Genomic DNA, 24,904 nt, shown 5'->3' with positions numbered 1-24,904 from the left:
GTGCCGGCCAAGTTTATATTTACTTTTATCACTAACAACCACCTTTACATTAGAATAAAACTTCTTAAACCTATTTCTTGCATTACTAGCATGAGACAAAGCTGCTTTTGATTAACTACTGTGTAAGATAGGAAATTGCCTCCTTTTACTACTTTCTTTTCATTTAATCACTTCCTAGTTGGTGTTAGTATAATCTGGGGTGTTAGAGCCAGGAAATAAAATTTAAATAGTAATTTTTAATAATATTATGTTTCTCTTGCAAGAAGTATTTTAAAATATATTAATTTATCTTCATAACCATATTTGAAAAACTTCAGCTTTTTTTTTTTTTTTTTTTTGACAGGCAGAGTTAGACAGTGAGAGAGAGAGACAGAGAGAAAGGTCTTCCTTCCATTGGTTCACCCCCCAAATGGCTGCTATAGCCAGCGCTGCACCGATCTGAAGCCAGGAGCCAAGTGCTTCCTCCTGGTCTCCCATGTGGGTGCAGGGCCCAAGCACTTGGGCCATCCTCCACTGCCCTCCCGGGCCACAGCAGAGAGCTGGACAGGAAGAGGAGCAACCGTGACAGAATCCGGCGCCCCAACCAGGACTAGAACCCGGAGTGCCAGCGCCCAGGTGGAGGATTAGCCAAGTGAGCCAAAACTTCAGCTCTTACATTATTTTTCCATCACTTATTTTACAAGAACGCATTGCTATTTCCATTTTGAAAGAATTTGAATATTCTGTGCTAGCTTAATAACTTTCAAGTAAGTTCAAAAGGGATGATATAGATTGCATCTTTCTGGAACCTGTGTATCTCTAAGAGTATGTTCTATAAGACATACCACTGTTGTGTATAGAATTCTTGAGTCATGACCCCTCCCCCAACATTGTATAGACATTATTTCAGGGTCACCTAGTATTTAATGAACCCAACACAAATGTAAGACCAGCTAGGCTGTTTTACTTCTTTGTAGGTATCCTAAATTTCTTTTCAGATACAAATAGGGTTGTGTTATATTTTTACCCTCTTGCTATCCTTTTTTACAGTTGCCCTTGGGCTATTTTTCAATTCTTGGTGGGCTGCAACCTTTGTCTTGTGATTCAGCTTATGTTGTCTTTTTCCTCTACCCTCTGCATGTGTACCTTTTACTGTCTTCTGCGTCATTGGCTGAATTATCTTAGCACAGTCTCTTTGTTACTTCCTTAATGCAGATTCATTTAGAATAATAAAATTCTAGATCCCTTTCAATTTTTCTTAATGCTTTTAATGTTTTTTGTCACCACACATGCATAGCAACTCTCTATAACACCAGTCTGTTTCCTGGTAATTTTATCATTCATCTTTTGTTTCTGAGGCCAGACTTTTTAAATTTTATTTAGAACACTAAAAAGTATGTTCTCCCCCCCCCCATTTTTTTTGTTCTTTTCCTATGTTACTGTGGTATGTGTGTGTGCACACCCTTGACTTCTTTTATGTCGAAGAATCTTTTGATGGTTTTCGTTGGTTGTTTATGCTGGAATGAGGCATGATCTATCTAAGCCAGGCTTTGTGTACATATTATGCCTGGCTGGTGGATTCTTCTGGGAACATTTTACTATTTCCATAGTTAATAAAATCTTCCTCTTTAATCCTGAGATGATGGTCAAATGTCCAGTGTCCAGCTGTGATCGACCTTCTTGCATGCTTTTGAACTGGGGACACATTTTCTATCCTGTTTTGGTCATCTACCCGTTGAGTAGTGTTGAAAACCATTTGGAGTTTTTGATTGTCTACCTTTTGAGTAGTGTTAAGAATCATTTGGAATTTTTCCTCCCAGACGTAATATGTGAAATCTGTGATGTCCAAACAGCATCTCTTTCAGGGCTCTTCTTAATTCAGACACTAAAATCTCAAATCAGTGTGTCCCTGTCTGTTCCACCCATACATATAGTTCCTTGCTAAAATGATGATAACCTGAGAGAATATACAATGGGAGGGAACGATAGGAGTCGAGAATGGGATGGCACAGTGCTGATGGATTAGCTCTGACTTCCTCATAAAGCAGCTTTTGGTTACATCCTGGTTCTGTGTTCAGCAGAGCCACCATATTGCTAGGAAGGAGTACAGAGCAGAAGTGAGTGAGTGAGTGAAGACTTCCAACCTTCCTTTGTCCTAACCTCCTTGTCTGGTGTCAGGGCCCCATACATTGATTCATTATGTGAAACTTCCCCAGGGGAATATCAGATTATCTAGTAACATGTCTGGACTCCGCTACTGTTTCCACTTGTCCATTTACCCTGTGTGTGTGAAGAAAGGGGTGCATCAGATACATCTGAGTGACCCTTATAATAACACAGAATGGTGGTATGATGCATAAGAAACACTATTCCAGAAGCTGAAGGTAAAACAGCAGCGAATGGCTTTCAGTAGAAAGCAGTTAATGGAGGATCAACACCAGGGCTTCTTTGAGATCCATGTGTAGGAGCCTCATCATCATTCATGTGAGAGTATTAGATACAGTTATTATGTTCATGTTAGATAATCAATAGGACTTGCCAAACATAATAGATAAAGCAATGTATAAAGGGAATTGTCAGGGAGTCTTAAGTCAAGGATCTAGGAGTTTGGGTCAGCTGATTATATTTAGAACATCCTTGCAACCCCATTTATTAATCTGCTTGCTCCCTAAATTAAGTATGTTCACTGAGGTCTCAGCCACGTGTTGAGAATAATGTCTCAAGGAAACTCTTTAGACTCTCAAGTTTTGAGCATCCCATGGGAACCATTTTTAAAGATCTCTCTCATTCATGCATGCACACTTTGGATTCTTGTTCTTGTTCAGAATGGAGCAGCTACTTCTGCAACTGCAGGAGAATTTCCTACTTAGAATGAGGTCTGTCACTGTCATTTTATGGCAGAATGACTTGAATGCTGTTTGTTAGTTTTTGAAATAATTAAATATCGCCTGCCATTGTACATCGCCAGTCTGGGACTGCTTTTCAAAGCACACTGCGGGTCATGGGTGTAAGCCTCTTGCATTTCATTCCTTAGGCTCTCTGTTTGGTAGAACTCCTAAGGCAGGATAGTGTCTTCAGGCCTTGAGATGGGCCACACTTACATGATGGAAAACATGGAGTTAGACTGAGAACCAGGAAAAAGGTCTGGGGAGTGATATGTAGATAAGTGTTGGTAACCAGAACCAAAGAGTCAAGGGTTACTTCACTTTTGCCCTGTACCCAGGTGGCTCCTTGTTTCTTAAGGAGGACCAGAGAGTTGAAGGACACTAAATGGAAAGACAACAAGGAATAGAGGAACACCCTAGGATTTGCCCAGAGCGCTGAGGTCAGAGGGCAGGCAAGATGGATGGAAGACTCAAAAACAGAGAAAGAAAGACAGGAAGGAAGGAAGGAAAGAGGGGAGTTAGGGAGATAGGGAGGGAGGGAAGGAGGGAGGAAAGAAGGAAGAAAATAAAGAAGCCAATGAATATGGGCAAGGTAGGCATTTTCCAACTACAAAAGACTGGTAAACCCTATGGAAAATGAGAACTTAAGAATGAGTCATTTTGAAAGTTCTGTATTTGGCATAAACACTTTACAGTCAGTAACCTTATGATTAAAATAAGTCTGTGTGCAGTGAGAGTGCTAGCTGAACACTTTGTAGTTGCAAATGCCCTCCCATTTATTCTGAATTAGCTTGTTCACACTTTAATGGATTAAAATTTCCATTTTAGGTTTTTATATATGATTATGCATTGCAGTTAAAGCTTCTTTTTGGGAAAGGTTTTACAATGTGATTTTATTTGTTTGCTAGTAAAATTTATTACCATAATACTTTTACCATCCTCATTTAATCTTCAGACTCCTCTTTAAAAAAAGCCAATTCAGTATTATGTTAGCTACTTGCACTGAGGTTGGGGAAGGATGAGTTTCACAGTGTATACATTCTTGTTGACTTTGTCTTGAATGTTTTATTCTACTTATAGTGAAGTCAGTATTTACAGAAATAATTCATTTAGCCATATTAAAATTTGAAAAGGTCATGAATGCTTTATTTCCAGCCATTACTGTGAAAATAGGGGAAGGAGAAAAATACCCTACATGAACTTTTTTTTTAAGATTTATTTATTTATTTGAAAGTCAGAGTTACACAGAGAAAGAAGGAGAGGCAGAGAGAGAGAGAGAGAGAGAGAGAGAGGTCTTCTCTCTGCTGGTTCATTCCCCAGTTGTCCACAACCACTGGAGCTGTGTTGATCCGAGGCCAAGAGCCAGGAATTTCCTCTGGGTCTTCCCATGCGGGTACAGGGGCCCAAGGACTTGGGCCATCTTCTACTGCTTTCCCAGGCCATAGCAGAGAGCTGGACTGAAGTAGAGCAGGAAGGACTCAAACCAATGCCCATAAGGGATGCCGGCACTGCAGGTGGCAGCTTTAGCGCTATGCCACAGTGCTGGCGCCCCCCCATGAACATTTAAATATTTCAGTTCTTCAGAACAGCATTGAGGAAAAGCTTCTTCTTTTCTGAAATCACATGACTGAGTGAAAAACTTATAATCTGGTTTATTTTTTCTTGAGCTATTCCCTCATAGTCACTTTTAGTATGAACATCCATTTCTTTTTTTTTTTTTTCATTTTCGATTCTCTTTATATACAGAAGATCAGTTTAGCATACATTAAGTAAAGATTTCAACAGTTTGCTCCCACACAGAAACATAAAGTGAAAAATAATAGATGATTTTTTAAATGATGATGAAATCAGATCAGACCTATTGTCATGTTTAATCCCAGCGAGAGTCAAGTTGGGAATTGCTAATTTCTTCTTCTTTTTTTTTTTTCTTTTTACAGAAGATCAGTTTAGTATACATTAAGTAAAGCTTTCAACAGTTTGCACCCCCATAGAAACACAAAGTGGAATGTACTGTTTGAGTACTCGTTATAGCATTAAGCCTCAATGTACAGCACATTAAGGACAGAGATCCTACATGAGGAGTAAGTGCACAGTGACTCCTGTTGTTGACTTTACCAATTGACACTCCTGTCTATGGCATCAGTAATCTCCCTATGCTCCAGTCATGAGTTTCCAAGGCTATGGAAGCCCTCTGAGTTCTCCGATTCTTATCTTGTTTAGACAAGGTCATAGTCAAAGTGGAGGTTCTCTCCTCCCTTCAGAGAAAGGTTCACAATTGATCATAATGAAAGGACTAAGAGTCAAAGGGAGCACATAAACAAGTCTAGTACCTGCTAATACTAACTGATAGAATAAATAAAGGGGAGAGTGATGCAACATGGGAAGCGAGATACTCAGCAGACTCATAGAATGGCGGATGTCCTAAACAGCACTCTGGCCTCAGAATCAGCCCTAAAGGCATTCCGATCTGGCTGAAAAGCCCATGAGAGTATTTCAGGCATGGAAAGCCAAGACACTCTGGCAAAAAAAAAAAAAAAAAAAAAAAAAAAAAAAAAAAAAAAAAAAAAAAAAACCAACAACAACAACAACTAAATGAAAGATCTCTGTGAGTGAGATCCCAGTGGAAAGAACAGGTCTTCAAAGAAGGAGGTGCCTTTCTCTGAACATCCATTTCTGCAATAATAGTGGTTATTTCAAGGTTATATACTAAGAAATAAATACCTCTTGCATTCATATTATAGGTCTAGATGAATACTGCTTCTACATACATTTAATATATAGATTTCTCTAAGTTATTTCAAAGTTTAAAATATTTCTGTCAATCCCAGAAATAAAGCAAATAGTCCAGTTCTGTTTTTCTTACAGCGTCTCATTTAAAGACCCATTTAATTGTTGATATTTTTGCCTATGGGTATATCTTCATTGGCATATGTATGTGAATTTATTTGTTTTAACATTCAGAGCATAACTATTTAAACTGTGATGTCATTAAACTTTATGGGGTGAAGTATTGCCCACAGGACTGCAATTCCTAGGAAACTCTACTATACAATGAAATAAAGACCATCTAGCAAAAAATGAGTCTGTCATCATTGGCTCTTTCGTCATAGATTTTGTAGCACAGCTCAAATTAATTTTTTAATTCTTTAGAATTTTTTATTCTAAAGTGATTGCTCATTCTGCTTTGTCTAGAGTTGGCCTTGAAGAGAGAGGAAAAAGTAATTTAACTAAAGGTTAATCTCTGGGCAAAATGAATTCTTACATCCCATGCAGTAGAAATCTGCTTTGGGTTCTCAATAGATGGTGAATTTTTATTTCCATGTTGTTGATACACAGTAAGTATTTTTTAACTCAAGTTTGTATGATTGTGGTTGAAAATACAGATAATATTAAAGGTACTATAAAAATAAAATCAAATTCTATATACTACTGCATGTCCATATATACATATACAAATCATCAGTCCAAATTTAAATTCATCTAAAAATATTTGTAAATGTTACTCCAAATACACATTTGGTAGATTCATTATTGAATCTTTATATAAAATTCATCTTCTATAAGCTGTTCAGAATCTTTAGAATTCTTCTACATGTCTTAATAATTGTGTTTGAGTAATGTTTTACATTTATGGGAGTTTTAAAAAGGCAGGTGCGATGTGACATATCAGAAGAAGCAAATTAAACTCTTGTAAAGCACAGCTGGAATGCTAAAAATGTGTATTTGTAATTTAAATATGTGACACCATCACACTGTAAAATCAGTTCATAATTAGAAAACATCTGTTTTTTCCAATATGATGCCTAATAGTATATTTAAATAATTTAGAATGCAATAAGAAAAAAAGTCAAGGAACAATATGTGATTCATGGACATTTCTTTTCTTTGTTTAATGCCCTATATGAGATATTGGAGTAACCTATTACTTTGAAGCTAGTCTTTGGACAGAACATAATAATCAATGATGAAATGCATATGCCCAACATATGTGCTATTATGACCTTATCGTGTCAAATATTAAATCAATAAATAAATAAATGCAGGTTGTGTAGGTTGTGGTGTTTGGAAGGATTTACACACTGTTATTTTTCTCTCACCCTCCTCTACTTTTTTAATCAAAAGACATTGAAATAAATACAAGTTGATTATTTTCACAGGAAATTTATGTGAATGTATTGCAAATACAGAGGAGCTGTTGAGTTGCATGAATTCTGGAAATATATTTGAGACAGGTAAAATATTGAGTTAAAACTTATCAGGATCAATTCAAGTTTAGCTAATAAAGTTTGAACAAAACCACAATTTCTCAAATGAAGTTAACATGGTAGATTAGCCACACATCTGTCATCAGTGTTCACATAGGAAGGTATTTATATATGTGTGATGAAAACTCAAATGGGTATTTTTATTCTAACTGAAGTTTGCATGCTGAATAGTCTCTTGGTTTATTGGCAGTAAATCGTGTAACTGTTTTTTTTTTTTTTTTTTTAAACCACAGTCCAAGTATTTGTTTCAGATGTGGACAAACCAAATGTGGCTTTGGAAGGCTCTGTTTTTGGTATTACTAGCCTGAGACTGGAAAGGTTTGCAAGTCCAAAAGTAAATAAATATATATAAGTAAGATTAAAAACAAAACCAGATAAAGCATTTGCATCAGCTGAGAAACTGAATGGAGCAGTCAGAAACACAGGTCAAACACATTTCTTAAGCTTAGTCACTAAGCTATGGTGAGTGAATTGGATGCCCCAAGACCTGCCAGACACGGAGGTTTGCAGAAAGGGATGGGAGGGGAGTGTTAAAGGGACTCACCTTTCTATTTTAAATGCAGTTCTATCACTTTAATTCTTGGATTGGGCTTGGGGGTGAAAACTCACTTTTGCAAGGGTTAAAGTACACAAAGTTAATCTGCTACCATTTATATTCATCTACTTTGAATCGCCTTTTATCCACCTTTGCCGCTACAACCCACCACTCCCCATTCATCAGTTTATGCATTGTGCGCCAGGGCAAATAATGACAGAATATCTAGCTAAAGAAGGGGTACTTAATCAGCAATCAAGATTCAATTTGTTTTAATTTTAGCAGGTGTTTGTGAGGTACATTGATGGGAGAGATAATATGTGCTGCTTTCATTAGCTCTCTTGTTTTTGTGCTTGAACATTTAAGAGCCAGATGTTCGGAGGTGAGCTGATCAGAATATTAAGTCTCCAGAGGTTGGTTTCCATAGTGTTTTACATTCCTTTCTTTATCTCCCTCGATTCACCCTGAGCTCTGAGGTGCAAGTGCTGGCAACCACGGACTCCATCTCAATGTCCTGTCCAACTAAGCCTTTAAATTAGTGGCTAATTCTCTGTATAAAATACTTTCATTTAATAATCTGTCATTAATTCTTGGACTTGGGGTCAGCTTCATTTCTCATTTGAAACTCTCTCAGCTGATAATCTATTTTAGAAATTATTTGTATAGCAGCTGGTATTTCACCAGGATATATTCCTGAAGCAAAAGCATAGGAATCATATAAGCTAAAAAGGTAATGGCCCCATTATTGTCTTAAATCAATATCCGAACTTGATCAGTGCTCTGTCATCAAGTAGTCAAAAAACACGACAGTGATGACAGCAACGTGGTATGTACAATAATAGTAGGGCCATTCAGAATTGGTAGCTTTTGCTGAGTTTGAAAGTTATTACCTCTGGCAAGGAAGTGTGAATGTTCGTGAATGAAATTATTTTATAATGTAACATAAGATTACTATGTTACAGTTTGCTATAAACCATTAATAGGACTTGGAGAAGATCTAATCAGTGGTTAGGCTTTGTTTTACAATTTTAACTCAATTGTAACTGAGTTTTTATTTTTTTAATAGCTTTTCTAGTTGTATTTTGATAAGCTGCATATCTTTTTTTTTTTGTTCTCACAGATATTAGGAACGTGATTTTCCTTTTTGCTGGAAAACAAACCTACCAATAAAGAGTTAATTGATTTGGCATTGGCAAAAAGATGTTTTTCCCCCCTACTAACTGTTCTCTGTTTACTTTGATGTTTAAGGATTATACTGTTTTACAAGCATATTTTCTTAATTGTGTCACCTTGTACTCTAAATATGTCAGAGGGGAAACATTTGCAAGTGATTAGATATGGACCTATGTGTCACCAAATGTATGAGGTACATACCCTTATAGGATATAATTGTGATCTTTTAATATGCGGCCATTGACCCAGACTTGTTATTATCTATTATAGTTTATAATAATGTATCTCTTTATGATTAAATGATGATGCCCGGCAGAACACTATGATTAGCATTTCAGTTATTTATAGATTATGTCAGAGCAGTAATAAACATAAAATGCTGTTAATGTGTGGCTAATGAAATCTGGACATGAACAAGTTTATGAATTGATATAATTCATTTGAGTGTTCTAACTGAGCTGCTGGTTCTCGTCATAATTCAAAAGCTTAGCAGGGTTCACCGATTAGGAGGTAGACTAATTTGCTACAAAAAGTCAATGGGTTTTCATCGTCTTGGGCCATCATGCCCAGCATGGCTGATTGCATAAGAACTATACAATGTAATTCTCATAAATATATTTATTAAGCTTAATATGTTTTGTGAGGATAGGAAAGTATTTGCTATCACATATATCTGTAGAACAAAAATCACAGTGTTTAATTAGATAGCCCAAAAGATGTGTGTGGTAGAATCATGAAATCCAGAGAATTGTTTGATTATTAAGGAAAGAAAAAAGCTTGGTTGATTCAGGAGCAAATGCTGATAAAGGCTGCACAGTGATAGGTACCTTTTCCTTCCCTTGGGATACCCATCAAGGGCTGTATATATGACATCCTGTTTGACCAGTGATGACTAGGACTTGCTAGCTGGCATTTATATTTCAGGTTGGTTGTACTAGCTTCTTGTCTAAACACAAGTCTGAGTCTTGGTGTCTGCTTGGTTGTGATAATGGTAATATATTTGTCAGAACGGTCTGTTTTTAGACCAAATATGAAACCATGATTTCTTCTCAGGACATACACTCTGATGGTCTCTCTTAAATTCAGAGACCTATCTTTATGACTAAACAGAGACCACTCACCCTCAGCTTGTGCAAAACAAGTTCTGTACTCTCAGGAAGTAGTGGCTGCCTCCTTGATGTGCTGTGTTGGCAAAGAACATGGCTAATTGGCTATCTCTGATACCTTTAAAAACTAATTCAGTTTTGAATATAATAATGTGAAGAGAAACAGTGTATTGATTTTCCAGCTTCAGTTTGAATGTAAATATCTGGTTTCTGTTTCAGTGTGTTTAATTTATGTACTACTTCCATACATTTTTTTACTTTTTTACTAATTCTTCAAAGTTCAGGAAATAGAACAAGAATTAAGGGGAGGATTTTCCAAGGTGGTACATTTTTAGTCATAATAATAAGAGTAATAATAATTATTATTATTCTTAAAATCAACATTCTAAACATAACAGCAGGTTTCCAACAGTAATAACCATGCTTTCTGGTTGCAAAGAAAGTTACCTGTGATTTAATGTAAACTATCCTTTGGATTCTCAAGTGGAGGCTGGATGATTAGAAGAATGAGAGAAATCCAGGAAGGATCTGCATTTCACAAAATGTGTTCTATGGAATATTAGTGTATTGAGATATTCTCTTTTAAAAAATGCTCAAATTGGGATGGGAAATTTCATATAGTGAACCATGTATATCCCTCAATAATCAATTTAACATTAATCTGACCTTTTAATCTATATAACTGGCTAGAAATAGTTAAGGAATATAGTAGATGTTCAGTAAATTTTTTGTGTAATTAAAATATCCATTAATTATAATTTTGGGGGAAGTTATTTCTGGGATTGTAGCACTTTTAATGCAAACTACAGCTTTTGCATATTAAGTAAAGTCAGTTTCCTTGTCCAGCAGTTCTGGCATAAGGCTTGAGTCCCTTATTGTTTTTAAAAGAGGGAATAGGTAAATTTCTAGAATGCAATCTTTTGCTCCTTGGATAATTTTCTTCACGGTTATATTCCGTCGGGAAAGTGCACATTTCTCCAAAATCTGCTGGGGCGGTGATCTACTGGCTCCTCAGAGCTCCATAGTGGAGGTGGGAGAGGCTCCTTTGGACTGGAATGGTAATAGAAAAGAGGGATCAGTGATGCCTGGGTGGGAACAGGTTCTGAAGCCCCAGGGAGTCCTGCGGCTGTTCTGTAAGACTAGCACCCTGGTTGTCTTCTGTGGAATTCCTTCTGCTTGAAATCCGCTTATTCTTCTTCACCAGAAGCATTTTTCCTTCTCTTCTTTATGTAAGGAAATTTCTTTTTCCTTTTATTCCAAGCGCAAAACAAATATTATTGGCTCTCTGAAGTTTTACCAGATTCTTTCTCTGCCCCATTGTATTCCTGTGCTGTATTGTATATTTACTATTACTAGTATACTAGTCATTGTATGTTGTATTGTATGTTTAACTGTACATGTTTCTTCATTTTGTCAAGTGCATGGTCTGAGTTCCATTCTGCTCTGTATATGCTTGAGGGACTGTGGAAATTAAAAAATAAATAAATAAATAAATAAACAAAGTGGTCCCCAGTTAATTTAATCTGCATGGTGAATAGGCCTTGAGAAAACCCAAGGTGGCAGGGAAGACGTCCAGCAGCAGTGGTATCAATGGAGCTCTGGGTCCCAGTTTTGAAGATTGGCTGTGTAAAACTACCCGGAACTTTATACAAAATAAGGAAGCTAGAATTCACTTTCAGAGAATCAGTTGATTGTAACTGGGTAAGGCCTCCAAGTACGTATTTGGAATACAAACAAACCAAAAGAAAGTACAACAAGTATCTCCCCCAGGAATTGAGTACATGGTTTTAGACCTAGATGCCTCTTTATTTATTTTTTTAAATTTATATGAGAGGCAGAGTTATAGCAGAGAGAGGGAGAGACAGCGAGAGAGGTCTTCCATCTGTTGGTTCACTCCCCAAATGGCTGCAATAACTGGAGCTGAGCCCATTCAAAATCAGGAGCCAGGAGCTTCTTCCCAGTCTCCCACACAGGTTCAGGGGCCCAACCACTTGGACCATCTTCCTCTGCTTTCCCAGGCCGTAGCAGAGAGCTATGATATATCAGAAGAGGAGCAGCCAGGACACAAACCAGCACCCACATGGAATGCCTGCACCACAGGTAGAAGCTTAACCTACTGTGCCACAGAGTAGGTCCCCAAATAAATAAACCCCTTTTAAAAAAGAAACAAAAACCATCAAAATGGGAATTAAAAGATGTCTATTTTGTGACAAAAATTTTTTTAAATCCATACATCCAGGAGTCTTCAAAAAGTTCATGAACAATGCATATTATGCATGGATTTCACAAACTATTTGCACCAAAATAAACATTTTAAATCTATTTTCCATATCTTTTTGTGTTACCATCTTGTGTATATGTTTATGTCTGTTCGTTTGTGTGTATAACATGTAATGTACTAAATCTTTGTGCTAAAACCCTAATCCCAAAGTGTTGATATATAGAGGTGAGGCCCTTAGGAAGTAATTAGGGTACGTAGGTAGAACCTTCGTGAATGAAATTAATGTACTTGCAAGAAAAGGCCAGAGCGCTGGCAGGCTTGCTGTCATGTGAGTACCCAGCAATGAGATGGGTATCTGTCAACCAGGAAGGGGGCCCTCACCAAGAAGCCATTATTCCCTGACCTCAGGTTATATACCTCTAGAACTATAAGAAATTTGTTGTTTAAACACCCAGTTTATGGTATTTTGTTATATCAGCCCAACCGAAGACTGTGTATATGTGCAAAATGTCTATACAAAAGTGCTTGATAAAACTCTGTATGGTTTACCCCCAGTGTTTTATTATGCCAAATCAGTAGAGCCCAGGTTGGGAATATCCCTGGTGCCATCCCGTAGAAGTCTATAAGGCCTTAGGAGTAATAATGAATTATTTGCAGTATTTTGAAGAGTTTAATTGAAATTGCAGGTTTGCCTGTGGTAAGACTGCTTAAGCTGACTTAAATGACAACTTTTGTGCTTTTAGTTTTAATGAAACCAACTTAATGTGGTACTCCAGGTTTCCTCACAAGGTACTCTACTGAAGACAAAGGTCTTTATACATATAGGTAAAGTGTCTTCTCTGAGTCAGAAACTGGGAATTATTTAAGTTGTTGGAAAAATTGATAAAATCAAGTTCTTTCAAGTGGAGTGAAAAATTACAAATGGTTCTGAAGAATTCTGAAAGGAAACTCCTTCAGTATTTTTAAAGTGGCTTTTTACAAACTGTGGTATCTTTTTCTAAAACTCATGCTAATGCCTTTGTATATCTCTGTACATGCATTGTGTGTGGTGGTGGTGGTGGTGGTGGTAGTGGTGGTGGTATCACATAGCTCAATTTTACCTATTTTTTTTCCCAAAGAATTGAATGTGGTTTCATAGACTCTGTAATTCTTTCTTTTTACCTTTAGATCTCATTTTTATGGGCCTTTAAAAGAGCTTTTTACCCAGATACATGTATACATATATACATTCAAACGTGTTAATTTATAAAATCCTTAAAATTAACCAAGGTTTAGTATATGCAGCTCGTTTAATTGACAGAACCTTTGAAAAATTATTTTTGAATATAAAAAACTTAAAAAAATAATTTTAAATGCAGTCCTTCATCCTAGAGCTCCAGTTTACTTTTTCAAGTGGAAGAGACTAACCAACAGGTTACAATCTGGGTATCTGCCTCAGCATTAAAAATTCTGGTTAAAGAGACATTGTCTATAAAGCAAAAACTATAGGAAAGGATCTTTCTGAATGGGATAGTGAGGAATCCAGCACTTATAAAATTATCTAAATATATGCCCTCTTACTGTAGCATTTTGAATTTGCAGAATAAATGCTTTCAACTTTGTATCAAAATTTTTCATACATATTTGTTTCTTATAACATCTGTTAGGAAGTGAATAAAGTCTTAACTAAAGGTCTTTAAGAAATATCTTTTCTGTATTCCAGCATCTCCTCGGGAAAATGTTTCAGTTCAGTACATTCCATTCGAGAACTATCCATTCTCCATTGAGTAGGGCCAAATGTTTGGGTCTAAGGTCTAATTCAGAGATCTTTACCTGCAAACCTAATGATTGTGCTGTGACGTAAAGTGGGACAATGTTGGTTGCCAGCTTTCCATGTGTCCTTTGCATTTGCCAGCTTAGATGGAAGATTCAGGATGGAAGTAACCCAAGTCTTTGAGTCAACCAGTAGAGAATTATGCAAATGACAAAGGACGTGTGTGTGTGTGTGTGTGTGTGTGTGTTGACGAAGGGCAGTGTTAAACCACTGAGAATTCAGGGTTTGTTTGTTACCACACATATACTGGACTGCCCTGAATAACTCAGTGCATCACTGTGGCGTAACTGAGTAAAGAAGAAGAATTTCAATGTAATATGCTCATACCTGTCACACGAGTTTCTGTACCGTACTGTTAGGTACACTGACGAACAGATCCAACAAAGCTATTATGAATAACCAATAATCATCTGATCTGTTGTGATCTTGCAGTTAATAAAAGAAGGAATTGAAAATGGAGCAGTTTGTAATATGAAGAAACCAATCGCAGCAACCCTGACATCCTTCTCTCCCACCTCCTCCACAGCTCCTGACGTTCTGGTCATTCTGACTTCCAGGTATTATCTAAGGGCTCTCGTCGGATAATCTAAATGAACCCTCACAGTAACCCTGTTAGGTGTAGGTGGCAGTATTTTCCTCATCTTACATATCGGGAAACTGAAGCCCAGGGGCTGATGCTGTGGCGTAGCGGGTAAAGCCTCTGCCTGCAGTGCCGGCATCCCATATGGGCACTGGTTCCAGTCCCGGCTGCTCCACTTTGGATCCAGCTCTGCTGTGACCTGGGAAACCAGTGGAAGATGATCCAAGTGCTTGGGCCCCTGCACCTGTGTGGGAGATCAGAAATAAACTCCTGGCTCCTGGCTTAGAATAGGCTCAGCTCTGACTGTTGCAGCCATCTGGGGAGTGAACCAGTGGATGGAGTACTTTCTGCCTCTGCCTCTCTGTAGCACTGCCTTTCAGATGAATAAATAAACCTTTTCTTTTAAAAAATGAAATTGAAGCCCAAAGAGGTAACTTACTTAAGGTCCTACAATGGTAAGTAGGGAGGATAGGATGCAAAATCCAATGTGCCTGCCGCCACAGTCCATGAATTTAACCCCTCCTTATATTACAAAAGCCAAACTTTCCTAATGATGTTCACAATAGTGCATTTGTAGATTTATAAACATAGTATTAGGCATGTAGCAAGTATTAAAAATATATTGGTTCATTTCTGGACATCCAAATCCATTTTGGTCTCTGGATTAGTAAGGTTTGGGGTTATGAGCAGCAATAGCTCACTTAGGTAATAGAAACACCCCTCTTTACAACTAGCCTTCATTTGGCCTGATCTGCCTTACTCAGAAATCTGTGATCCCTTGAACCCAAAGACAACACATGTTCAGACCTCCTTTGGGAGGGGAAAATTATTCATGGATTAGATTTGAAAAGCCCTGCAGACACACATGCATGTACATACACACACACATAACTGAGCCTTTGCTATCAAAATTACCTTAAAATATTCCATACCCATTTCCAGAACTTGAGTGTGTTCCTTTGCCTTGCTTTCAGGTTCTGCTGACCTAACCTTATTTTCTACTTCCTCTGGATCACTGATACTCTACAAAACAAAGGAACAGGTATAAATAATCTCTAGGATGCTTCCTGTTAGTAGCTTGATGTTACCACCACTCACCTTTCTCACTCTCTCTACAGTTAACGTTTTCCACGAAGTAAAGTGTGTTCAAACACTAGGGTTAGATTTGCATCTCAACTCTACCACTTAATGGAGGTTTGCCTCTGGGAAACTTGTTACAGCATGTTATTACAGTAAAGGTTATGTGAATGAGATATCTCTTGCTTTCAAAACATCATACTGTACTACACAGTACTTTTGTACCACGGGTGACCATGTGTAACTGAAACTGGACTACTGTAGGTTCTCAGTGAATGGTGACTTCCTTCAACTTTAGCTTCCATCCATCTGTGTATTTGAAAACCTGGATTTAACTCCATCTCTTCCTCGAAGCTTCTCTGATAAATGCAGTCCAACTTCTGTTACCTTTTCCAAAACTCCTTTCCCCCTTGTTTTCTTTTAGGAATTTTTTTTTTAACTACTTAGCCTCTTATCTTTCTCTCTCTCTCTTTTAAAGATTTATTTATTTGAAAGTCTGAGTTACACCCAGAGAGAAAGTGAGGCAGAGAGAGAGAGAGAGAGAGAGAGAGAAGTCTTTCATCTGCTGGTTCACCCCTCAATTGCCACAATGGTCGGAGCTGCTCTGATCTGAAGCCAGGAGCCATGAGGTTCTTCCACATCTCCCATGCGGGTGCAGGGCCCCAAGGACTTGGGCCATCTTCTGCTGCTTTCCCAGGCCATAGCAGAGAGCTGTATTGAAATGGAGCAGCTGGGATTTGAACCGGCAGCCATATGGGATGCTGGCACTGCAGGCGGTGGCTTTACCCACTATGCCTCAATGCCAGCCCCTGCCCTTGTTTTCTTGTGCTTTCCGAATCACCCTTCATTATAATTGACATTTGAGCTGACATCCATATTCCAATCTTGTTTAGTCATTTTTGTATTGGTTTGATTGTCCAACTGCTATGCACACTGACCATTTCTCCTGCATTTCCCACAGAGCCAGACACATACCAGGCGGCCATTACATAGCTTTTTTAATTGATTGTCAACTTGTATATTTCACTGTAAACCAACATGAGAAGTGGGGGTCAACTCACTTGAACAGTTGCTTAATTATTTCTATTAGGTGCTGCATATAAAGACATAGGAAGGGGCAATGCTGTGGTTTAGTGGGCTAAGCCTCCAACTGCAGTGCTGGCATCCCATATGAGCACTGGTTCATGTCCTGGCTGCTCCACTTCCAATCCAGCTCCCTGTTAATGGCCTGGGAAGGCAGCAGAAGATGGTCCAAGGGTTTGGGCCCCTGCACTCTTGTGGCAGACATGGAAGAAGCTCCTGGCTCCTGGTTTTGGATAGGCTCAGCTCCAGCCATTGCAACCATTTGGAGAGTGAACCAGCAGATGAAAGGCCTTTTTCTCTGTTTCTACCTCTCTCTGTAACTCTCCCTCTCAAATAAATAAATAACAATCTTTAAAAAAAAAAAAAAAGACATAAGAAGCTCTCAAAGAAGAAAAAAGTTCTTATGTAGAAAAAAAAAAAAATGAGAGGGGCCGGCGCTGTGGTGCAGCGGCTTAAACCCTGTCCTGAAACGCCGGCATCCCATATGAGTGCCGGTTCTAGTCCCAGCTGCTCCACTTCTTATCCAGCTCTCTGCTATGGCCTGGGAAAGCAGTAGAAGATGGCCCAAGTCCTTGGGCCCCTGCACCCACGTGGGAGACTCGGAGGAATCTCCTGGCTCCTGGCTTTGTATTGGCACAGCTCCACCTGTTGCAGCCAGTAGATGGAAGACCTCTCTCTCTGTCTCTACCTCTCTCTCTCACTCTGTCTTTCAAATAAATAAAATAAATCTTTAAAAAAATGAGAATAAAAATAACTACTGTCATGCAACTTGAGAATTTAAAACTTGTGGCATTCAAGAGATGGGGGAAAATACATTTGATTTGGAAGTTGGAGAGGATGAATGGCATGGTTTCCCTTGCAATGCATACTATCTGTTGCATTTTATCTTCTCCTAGTCCTCATAAAACTCAAGTGAGAACAACACCAAAGAGATGGTTGTGCTCATCTTTGCATGCATTAGTAGGGCATTCCTTCTGTCTCATTTGGAAATCAGTGACTTATCTGATAGCCCCTAATAATATGGACTTCCTTCATGCAACATATTTCTTTAAAAGTCAATCTCACAATAAATGTTTATTTGTAAAGTTGGATATGTGTGTTTTAATTTTTCAAAAACAAACAGATGTGTTGAGTGGAAAAGTGAAGGGTACGCTTAAAAGCACTCATCTATGATCATTCCAGTGCCCATGCAGAAGTGTTTAACATTCTTCCCTCTGCTTGTCTCTCTCTGACCCGGCACAGGACTCTATGAGCGTTTGCTTCCTTATCGCCCCATCAGCCTCTGTTCGGTTACCTTTCGGAATCATTCACATTACACACATTCTTTTACTGAGGACCATAAATCTTTCTCCTGTCTCAACAAAAAAGTGCTTGGTGTAATCAGGCACTAACAGCTCCAGCCATCTTTTGCTGATCTTTTCTTTAATATTTTTTGTTTTAACTTCTGTGGATTACATTAGTTTTTGCCATATTGTTCCCACAAATAATTTTTGCCTTTCTTTTGAAGATAAACTATACCTTATTCCTTTTCTATTTTTGAGTGAAGGGAAAAAATTGAAAAGATTTACAATTAAACTTACTGCTCACTTCACAGAAATAATCTATCGTGAATCACTCTAACAAATTTGACAACTGTAATAAAACTTTGCTTTTACCTACCCCTTTATGCCAACCCAGATCTTTTAATATTCTTAGTGAGGGAACCAAAATAATCGTAGAATCTGTGTCAGTACAATTAGCATAAATGCCCTGAATAATTTGAAAATATCTATACTTAAAACTTCACTGTAGTCTACTTTGTCTTAGCATTTTGATCTTTCTTTCGGGTAGGGGAAGGGATAAGCCAGTATATTACCCTTCCATGATCCTAATGTGAAATTCTGTTTCTGCATATCTAAATACATATCTCACTCAACCCTTCAGAAACTTCACCCACATCTTTATCTCCTTCCCCATTCACTAGCTTCCCCACTCTGCAAAGTTAAAAAGAATTATGAGTGTAGGCCAAGAGAATGCTGGGTTACGGAAGTGTGTGATTTGAAGATGTTGATGATAAGCATGGAGAATTACAACTTCTCTCCTTAACTCAAATGCCATGTGTTTTCCTCAGTACCCACAAAATCCCACTGGCAACTTAGATGCCTATTGTCTTGTTTAAGTGTGTATCTTATTGTCCCAATATATTATAATAGAATGAGAATATAAAATAAATGAGGCACTTTAATTTTTAAAAATATTTGGCCCAGCTACGTTAGAAAGAAATCTACTGAATCCAGAAATACTGTAATATTTCTATAGTTCCACTATCTAAGATTCTAAAATACTGCTGAAGTAAACTTCTTCAACAAATTGCAGGATACTTGAACTAGAGTTAGCCTTTGTACAAATTCACATGAGTGTTACTTTACATTGCAGGTGATTATTATACAGAATGCATTCTAGAAGCAAGTAAAAGGACAGTAGCTTCAAAATGAACTTCATTATGTTCACTAATTTTAAGTTGATACCTTGGAGGACCTCTACTTCAGCCCAGAAGAAATTTCCCTTCCCCTCAATTTTACTATGAGAAAGAGAACATCAAATTCAACTGATAGTGGTTGAATATTATGGTTTCTTTATTCTATTTTTGGCTAGTTATTAGAAGACTATTGATGATTCTTGTTCCATTTCTTCTGTCTTTATGGAATGTCACTTAGTTTAAAAAAATAGGTGTTTAATTCTTCATAAGAATCTTCAAATTCACAAACAATACATTTTTCTGATTGATCTAAAATTAAATTGGCTTTAAAAATTTAAGAGCTGAAAAATATCAGTGTTTAAAAACAGAGTCAGCCCAGGTGCCATTTGGTGTTTGTGTTCCTCAATAAAGGCGGATAATACTCAAGTTCTCCTTTCCTCTTGACTCAAAGGATCATGAAAATGATCAATAGACCTGCCCTATGCACATTGCTAGGTGCTTAGGGGTTTAGAAAATTGATATAATTTATTTCCAAAAGGATTTCCTCTCTTTTTAGAAAGAAGACTCAGAGCATGAGTGGATTATAATCCTGCAAAAGAATGCTTCATCCAAATACAAAGTTAGGGGAGAAAAGAATGGTTTTGGTGTAAAGTAGTTTAAAAAGATATTCTGGAGGAGGCAGGATGTGAGCCAAGTCTACAAAGAACTGAGAAAATGTGGCAAGGCGGGGTAAAGGAGGGTAGGTGAGTGAGGCAGGGCTCCAAACAAACAAATAAAAGCATGAAAGTGTGGATTATCCTGGATATGGGAATGGTGAGAGAAAGATTGAACTAGAAGAAGTAAGTTTGAAATTTCTGATGCTCTGCTTCTTCATCTATAAAAATGGAATAATTATACCTGCTTTTGCATGTCCTACAGAGGTGTTGAAGGCTGAAGAAAACAATACTTCTGAAAGTATTGTAAGTTGTAAATCCTAGATTTATAGTGTTCATCACTGTTTTACATGTGACTGGTATTTGGGAGCTGGATCAGAGAGAAGCAGAAGAAGCCTAAGAAAGCCAATTTCTAGTGTAAGGGGATATCGACTTGCTTCAGGAGGTAGAAGTAGCCATGGGGAAAGTTATGAGTTTATTACATTTTGATAAGATTTGCTTACATTGCAATATTTGGTCATGGTGGAGATTCAGTGATTAATCCCTGATATTAAAATCTTTCCAAAATCTTGTCCTTGTCTACAGAATCTTAATCCTGACCATACTATTACCTTTATCAAAAGTATTGTGTTAAATTGTGGCTTCTTAAAAACTAAACATATAGGGAAAAATGACTAAATATTATGTAACATGCCTGGGAAATATTCCTAAGCTTTTAATTGAGGATAAAATGATAAGGAATGACGTTTGAGAAATAATAGTTTGTTGGTGTATGAGCATCATTGAGAAGTGTGGCAAAGAAACCACTGTCTGAGTAGTCGAGTGCTGCATCGATCAGACCCTTCCCAACTAGCATTGCCGTGTTGCTCATCCAGCCAATGGACAGTGAGCAGACGTGGCTCACTTCCAGAAATGCCTATAGGAGTCTCTGCATGACCCTCCTGACCCCCTTTCTCCTCTTGTGGCGACCCTGGAGGACTCTGGTTGAGAGGGCAGAGAGCCAAGATGGAAACAACTTTGGTCTGTGAGCTGTTTAATGTAGGGAGCTGCTTTGGAGAGACAACTGGAACCGTGTGAGCAGGAAATGCACTCTGTGCACTTAAAGTGAGTACTGTCAATGTAGGCAGGTGACAGTAAGATCTGCTAGATGGCAGGAATCTATCATTGCAGGGATTTGATGGATGATGGAGCCTTAAAGTTGGGAAGTGCCTGCAATGCCCCTCTTCCTGTTCCTGGTCCTGCATGCCATCCTGTTCACCCTGTCAGCCATTAAGAGAAGCCTGGAGGTTGAAAACCAATAAAATGCATCTTTATTAGTCTTTTCGAGATTGTATGCAAAAAATAATAGCAAATAAACTAAGGACTAAATCCCAAAGATATTTGGCTCCTAAAGTTATGTTTCCTGAAGGCAAACATAGATGTTAGCTAACATCTGCACTGGGACACTCCCCTGCAGTTTTCTGATGTCGAAGTCCCCTTCTGATGACACAACAACTCAGAAGTGACCCTCGCATCTACTGCCATGCCACTTGGGCTTTTTTCACTGCATGGGCAGTGTCTCAATGGAGGGAGGCATTTCAATTATTTCTGGTAGCCACTTTCCTGCTGACACCTTGATGCCATGCAGGAAAGACTGTGAACTCTGACCTCTGGAGCTAAACACATTTTATCAGGAAACAATTTTAGCAATTGATTCTCATCTGGTCATGTTACTTATTTCTTGTTATCTCTCAAGGGCCCTGTAATTAAAGCAGGTGTGTGTCCTCTTAAATTAAAGATGTGGCAACTGCAGACGTTGTAGTAAGTTCTAACCGGAGACCCTACTGACCTGTAGTTTCAGTAATTATAATGAAGTCAGTGTGAGTGTTTGGCCAGGGAGAGTGTCAAATGGGCAAGGATATCCCAGAGTGGTGGACTTGCAGGATGTACCTTCACTGAACCAGAAAAAATTTCAAATAAAATCACAACAATCCATCCCTGCCCCCGTCAATAGATCAAAGCAGAATTTAATTTAGATGTTTCCCCAGTATTCAATGTAACAAGAAAGGAAGACCCTCTTGCCATTTTAATAGCTAATAATCAAGTGACCTCACATGTTTTAATTTTTGTTTATTCATTTATTTATATATTTGAGAGGCTGAGAGAATGAGTGAGAGAGGGCACTCCCATTTGCTAGTTCACTCCCCAGATACCCGCAATGGCTGGAGCAGGGCTGGAGCCAAAAACTCAATTCAGATCACCCACATGGATGACTGAAACCCAACTACTTGAGCCATCAGCTGATATCTTCCAACATCTGCATTAGCAAGAAGTTAGTCGGGAGCTTGAGCTGGATATTCAGTTATGGCAGAAGAGCATCTTAAGTGATGTTTCAGTCACCAGGCTAAACACCCACTGCCCCAAATCTCTTTGATGCCAGTTTAAGGGCTATGTTTTAAGTCTTAACTGACTAAGGGGTATATTCCACAATCCTTTAAGGTTGTAGGGAGGTAAAGACAATTGCAGAGGAAGAAAGACACTAAAAGATGGTCAGAAGAAGAATGTGACAAAGAGGACCACAAGGGAGAAGTAGAGGAGAGGAGTAGTGTTTGTCTTGAAGCAATGGGGGGTGGAAGGTTAAAGGCCTTTCTCTGAAGACGGGTGTGTTTTGCCATGGGCATTCCTCTTAAGGTGCAGCTTTAGTACTATGCTCAATGCTTTCGTATTTTAAGAGGAACATCAAGCTATTTTAAGTTATTCTAGAGTAAGAACTATGTTGTAGAGGATAATGTTGCCTCTGCCTCTAAGTCTGTGGTCCCCTGAGCCATCGTGAGCAGCCCCTCTGGGTATGCTGATGGTTTCCCATTTCAAGCTGCTCTACCTCAGGGCTTTTTCGTAGGCCTTGCCTTATTTACCTTAATGAGGCACAGCCTGTAAGTATGGGGACTTGGGGCTCTTGGCTGGGGAAGGCAACAACTCTATTGTGGGCCAAGTTGGAGGTGAGTGGCCCAGCCTTCTCCCTACAATGGTACCATGTTGAGGCTCATTTCTCCAAGGCTCCTGAGGGCCTCCAGAGGGAAGACTCCTCAGGTATCCACCATGGCAACGCGCTCGAAACAGCCTTCCTTGCTTCCCCCATCTCCTAACTCATTTTCCCTGCTCCTTCCCGCTGGCTGCCTGGGATCCCATCCAAATAACCCAAGTTCACTAATTCCTTGTTTCAGTCTTTGCTTTCAGGGGAATCCAAATGAAGATAAACTATTTCCACCATGAAGTGTTTTTCAAACTCAACTCCTCTCTTCATTTTATCTAACTTTTCAAATGTTTCTGGAATTAATTGGATTGAAATATGTTTACACAGACACACAGCTCATAACAGGATGGAAGTCAGAACTATGGGACAACCTCTTCCCTCTTGAAATTTTTTTATTGGGCAGGCTGGATGCTTTCTGATACTTTCAGGGTTATTATCAGAAGTGCTAATTGGTTAGCACATAACACAGTTTATTAAAGCATTACAGGGAAAAATGCTAAAAGTAATGCATTATTTTTATTTCCTTTGCTCAGCCCTCACAAGTATTGAGAACCGTTTAACCTCTAAGTTATTAAGGAATTTTTTTATTCTTTAGAGATGACAATGCCTGATGATTTCTGTGTCCTCAGGGCAAGGGTAAATCTTGGTGTGCAGCCTGAACCAAACAGATAAATATAATTATTATTTCTGTATATTTGATGATGAAAGGGTTTCAGGCTCCACAGACTGATCTTCCTGTCGCCAACTGCGTACTGCCGAAATTTTGATTAAAGGCTCACTGAAGTAGTTTATCAGTATTTGTTTGGTTTCAGGAAGTAAAATATGTGAGCCCAATATGAATGACAGACGGCATCCATCGAGAGCGTTTGTTTCATCAGTCTGGGAAACTCAAAATCCTTGCTTTAGATAATGTATGAGGAAGATATTTTCCCTCCACAGATTTGCATAGAGCTCAATAGTCCCCTGATTCCAGACATATTATGTTCTGTGGTAACTTTCCTTGCCTCCATCTTCCCCCTGCAAATGTGAATCTCTGAGAATACAGACATCATTTAAAAAATAATTTAAACCCTTCAAGTTCCCCTGTCTGGAAAATGTTTATACAATTTGTAACAGAGAAGCCCAAAGTGTTGCTGAAGAAAGCCAAAATATTTTGCTGACTTTTTAAAGGGTTCATTTCCAGGCAAAGGAAAAAAAATACTCCAAAAAAATCCGATTTTGATAAAAGGCGAAAGAGTGAAAAAACAGGTTCTGATTTTTCAGCAATTCCATTAAATAGTCAGCAAAAAATATAAAACATGCTTTCTAGAACCCAGAATGGGTGAGGAGAAGGAGACGGGCTATGGAAGGGCCTTTAGTTTCTTGAGGCAAAAGTAATTAAAGGTAGGGGCTTTGTGACTCAACTGATGTCTTTTCTTGGGTGTCAGAGAGACAGAGGGAAAGGTAGAGAAGAGGGAGAGAGGGATGGGAAGGAAGGGAGAAAGAAGGGAGAGACAGAAGGGAGGAAGTAAGAGAGAAGATAAAAACACATACAACCACACATAAGCAACTTGGTGGGAGAGCAAACAGCACAGACAAAAGCCATCACATGAATATTTCCATATCTTAGCTTTTGTGGAGTGATTTTATGTTTACTGCCTACTCCCCTACACCTAACTTGAAAGCATTAATAAATACAATAAACTTTTGATATGTCTCGGCTATTTATATCTGCGTATGAAATTTAGATATTTATCCTAATCAAGTCTTTTAACACTGAGAATTTCCAGCCGTTTCATTTTGTCATTATTTCTATGAACCTGAGCCTCTGTCATCTGTATGCACACACCATGTGAACAAGTGATTACAAAAATAAAACAGGAAAGAGAGATGTCTTGCTTTCTTTCTGTGGAGCAAAACAGAAAGAAGCAGATATTCACCATCTATTGTGACTTTGGTGTTTTTTAAAATTGCCTGCAATATGGCAACCTCTTTGTTGAGACCTTTTAAAATTATATGTACAGACAACATGCAGAACACTTAGAGTGAAGGCTGACAGTATCTTTTCAGCTGATGGGACTTGT

The 24,904-nt window shown here is 38.3% G+C and overlaps 2 long non-coding RNA genes across 4 annotated transcripts in view; both read left to right on the top strand.

Moving 5' to 3' along the window:
* Nucleotides 1-24,904, top strand: part of LOC138848811 (uncharacterized) — a 501,068-nt gene that overhangs the window by 311,778 nt on the left and 164,386 nt on the right. The window lies entirely within an intron of this gene.
* Nucleotides 13,316-17,808, top strand: LOC138848812 (uncharacterized). Its single transcript, XR_011386919.1, has 2 exons — nt 13,316-14,534; nt 15,532-17,808. It is a non-coding gene; the product is annotated as an uncharacterized lncRNA (long non-coding RNA).

This window comes from Oryctolagus cuniculus, chromosome 2 (assembly GCF_964237555.1).
Source record: "Oryctolagus cuniculus chromosome 2, mOryCun1.1, whole genome shotgun sequence".
Lineage (NCBI taxonomy): Eukaryota > Metazoa > Chordata > Mammalia > Lagomorpha > Leporidae > Oryctolagus > Oryctolagus cuniculus.
This window is presented reverse-complemented; position numbering and strand designations above follow the sequence as displayed.